Genomic DNA, 4,300 nt, shown 5'->3' with positions numbered 1-4,300 from the left:
CTGTGGGGGCGTGACGGTGCACTGCTCTCAGGGATCTGACCCCACTTGCCTGTTAGCATGTGTCTGCTTGTTACTGTGTTAACTGCTGTGCAGAGCTGAAGGCAAGAGCTGTTTTCTGTTGTTGGTTTAGGTTCTAGGGTATATTGGAAGGTTTGGAGTGCATCTCCTGTGCTGCATCTGTCTGACAGCAGGGTGTGGGCTGTAGTTTATGACCAGGGCAGCCTGAGGTCATGTATCTGTGCTCAATCTTTCTGCTATGTGGGTTGGGCTGGTTCCATTTTCAAGCAGTGTAACGTTTCCACACTGTAAAGTGGTTGCCAGTCATGTTGAAATAAGACCTCCTGCGCATGTTTTCATCCTTGTTTAGCTGGGATAGAGCCACCCTCCTCCACGGGGCACAGGTGCCACAGGTGCTCTGGCAGCACCCGTGCGCTGGGACTTTGGGCCTGCGGAAGCTCCGCCTACTTCTGTGGCTTCGCTCCCCTACAGCTTCTCTTCTGTACCAGCACACACTCAACAAGACAGACTCGTCCTGTTCGGGCAACTGCCGAGCACACACCTCCATCCACAATTTGTGAACGGTTTGCGAATTTGGATAGTATAACACACCATCAACTACACAAAACAGCACAAGGTGAAAGTTTGACATTGGGACAGTAAATGTAGTTAATTTGGCTTTCTGGACTGGGAACAATCTGGGACCTAAGCAATAAACAGGACTCACCGATGATCTAGGAGAGAACAGGTTCACACAGCCTGCTGAAACCAAAGAACGGCTTGGTGGGAGTCGTGGCCCAGACGTCTGTTGCCAGGATCAAAGCTGAGAGATCAGAATGATCACGGGACCTGGACTGCAGCCCTGAAGCACACCTGTTCCAAACCAGAGCGAGCATGCCTTCAGCTGCACACGGTTATCAAAGCTAGCTTGAGGGCTTAGATAGACGCCATCGCCACAGATCTGCGTGGTGTGAGTACGGCTTTGTGTGTGTGGTACAAGATTGGAGGGGGTGACATAATGCACCTGCCTAGTTGTCATTACTGTTGATATTTTTAATGATGCACACACACACACACACACACACACACTCCCACGCACGCACGCACGCACACACACACACACGCACGCACGCACGCACTCACACATACACACACACATAAACAGACACAGAAATACTGTGGCTTGACCCTCACAAAAGCCCATAAAGTTTATCACAAAAAAGGCCTTGTGTAAGTCCAGCAGATAAAATCTGTTATTCAGCTGCAAGCAGTAAGTAATAGACTAACAAACATGTTGCTCTCTTCCACATTCCTGCCTGGTCACGTTATCTGCAGAGGTGTGCTCTGCCCCTCTCTCCCCACTGAGTGAGTGTGTGTGTGTGTGTGTGTGTGTGTGTGTGTGTGTGTGTGTGTGTGTGTGTGTGTGTGTGTGTGCGTGCGTGCGCGCGTCCATTCTAAGGACAGGTCCATGTCAGCTCAGCTAACCTTGACCCTGTCAGGGTGAGCTTGTGTGCTGGTAGGCTTCTCGGAAGTAAGGTGTTTAATGTAGACACGCTGAAGCACGTTAATGTGCTTTTCTGTGCCAGCTGGGATCAGATAAAGTTTTCCACACTTGTTATTGTCCCAGTTTACCTCGCTGCCGACACTGGATCATCACTAATGGCACCTGCTAGCTTTCCAGATAAGCAAATAAAAGTGTAGGCTAAGAAAATCCAGAAATAATTGCAGCTCAATAACGACAAACGACATTTCCTGAACATAAACTAGAGGGGATTGACCCCGGTGTGAAATGGCCTCAGCGTACCGAACTACACTGGCCCGACAAACATCTGTTTCTGCTTATCACATCTAAGGCTTTCAGGCCAGTGCAGTGACTTTAGATATGTTTATGATAGACCTCTAAGTGGTTCAGCTTGTGGGCACAATAGACATTCACTTTTTGCTGTATGCTGTTAGATTCTGAATACTGCTTCACCAACCACACTTCCTACCCAGCTGTCTGCCTTTTATGCACATAAGTGTCCTAGACGGAGAAGAGATAACAGTCTTGAACCAACATGCAGCAGGTATGCACTGCATCTCCCTCTCTCTCATGTTGCTCAGGCAAGTACGTGTCCGACGGAACACACACACACACACACACACACACACACACACACACACACACACACACACACACACACACACACACACACACACGCCAGACGACATCGTTATCGCCTCTCGCCTCGTTCAGCATTTCCGCCCACGGCGAGTTTTTCCCCATTTTTTTTTTGGGTTTCTGTTCGGAGAGGTCTGTTAGGAGGGCTGTTTTTCTCATTTTCCATTTTGTAAAATCTGCTGACCTCAGCAGGAGGGCGCGAGCCACCGCGAGACTCGTTTACGGGCGCTCTCGCTCCTCGCCCGCGGCGGTCGATGCCTCTCTTGCATGGTGGGCGCAGGACCCGCCGTTCTGGCCTAGCAACCGCTAATAAAGGTTCGCTGGTGGTTTCATTACGGGGATGAATGGGACGCACCTTTACAGGCGAAGGAACAATGCTGCACTGGCAGGATACGAGCAGCCAATTAATTGTGCGGCGCCGGCCCAGGGAGACGCCATCCTGGCAGCGGTGATAAGTGGGAGAGACTCTATGCTAGCGCTGGGGATTTGACCGACCCACCAGCAGATTAGTGCTGCTAGCAAAATTCGCGTTAAGGGGGTGATGTAAAGAAAATGATTCGTCATTATAACGCCGGGCACTTATGACCCTGCAATTTCTGAGCCTGTCGTTGGTGGAAAGAAAGACGCAATGCCTGCCATGCTGGCTCCTGTGTGCGCCGGCGCAGGTGCATCGGGTGGACAGCGACTGGTCTGGGGAGCCACGCTTGTGCGCATGCTGACGCAGGGCGGGGCTTTTGCGTCACGCCTGGTGACCCGCATCTCGCCACAACCCGCAGATCCGCTGGGGGGGACACGCAATTTTTGGCCGTCCATCTTATCGTTGGGTCCTTATCAAGCAAAATTCCCCAGAAAACTGTTCTGCATGTCGGCCCAGTAAAGTGTGTGTGTGTGTGTGTGTGTGTGTGTGTGTGTGTGTGTGTGTGTGTGTGTGTGTGTGTGTGTGTGTGTGCGCGCGTGAATGGGGAAGGGGGCTTTATTTTCCTTCACAATGGAGCATGCAGTGTTTCACAGACTCCTTTTCAGCCTCGTTCAGCTGGATCTAAGCAGCCAGTGGCAGCTACCAGAACGGGCCAAGCAGGTCCAGGTCTGGTTCTGTGGGGCGATCGCAGGAGGCCAAACAGGCCACTCCCAGGAGTCTGTGAGGACAAGGGCAGATGGGAACAGCGGCAACCTCGTTGTCTGACATGCAGCGAATTACCAGCACAAACAGAGCCGATCATGGAAATCTCCGGTACTCGCGTGTGGAAGGGAATGTTCTGGTGCAGTGCTGTGGACCACAAGGACGGGATGCGGATAACAATATGGCTGTCCGAGGGTGTTACGCTCGGTATTCGGAGAGAGTATTCCGCTTCTCCCTTTCATCGCTATTCCAGGGCTCCGACAGCAGGGACCGGGCACTGAAGGACCTCTTCCGAACCCAACACTGCGAGTCATAACAGACGTAGCGTGGGTCGCTAGGACTGCTCAGCCACCCCTAACAACAGGCTTGCTCTCACAGTGTCTCTTGCGTGCACACATGCAGACCCAGACACACACTGCAAATCAACCATGAGCTATGTTCCGTGGAAACAGTATTGTGAAACAAAACAGGCTGAAAACCACTGTCACATTCCTCCTCCATCGTAGTGCCCCACACCCAAATTCTCTTCCGCTTCGCTCTGCCTGCTCCCCTCATCCAGCCCCGAGCCAGCCAGCCAGCCAGCCACAGTCTCAGCTTCTCCTTACCCCCACCCCACCCCACCTCCTACCTCCACTTGAGCCTTGTGCTTCATCCTCCCTCTATCTCTCTTTCGCACTCTCTCTCTCTCTCTCCACTCTGAGCCAAGCTGGTCTTTTATTATGTTCACTCAACCTGGAAGTGGGACTGCACAGGGAAAAAAAAAACTGGCATAAAAAATCCAAAAAGTTAAAGAAACAAGAAAGACAGAAAAATAGAATGAACTTTCCTTCCACCACCTTGTCTAGTCTGTTTGTGATCTGAAAAGTCACCACGAAGCACAGCCAAAACTGCCAAAACAGTCAGCTACACTTAAAACAAGGCACGGAGAGAGTGAGAGAGGGAGAGAGGGAGCGCATTACATTCTTCACGGGCAGTGATGCGTTGGGTGTGAGTTTCCTCACAGAACTGATTTAGAAGAAAGT

The sequence above is a fragment of the Electrophorus electricus genome, chromosome 6 (assembly GCF_041902795.1).
Source record: "Electrophorus electricus isolate QZ-2024a chromosome 6, ASM4190279v1, whole genome shotgun sequence".
Classification (NCBI taxonomy): Eukaryota; Metazoa; Chordata; class Actinopteri; order Gymnotiformes; family Gymnotidae; genus Electrophorus; species Electrophorus electricus.
This window is presented reverse-complemented; position numbering follows the sequence as displayed.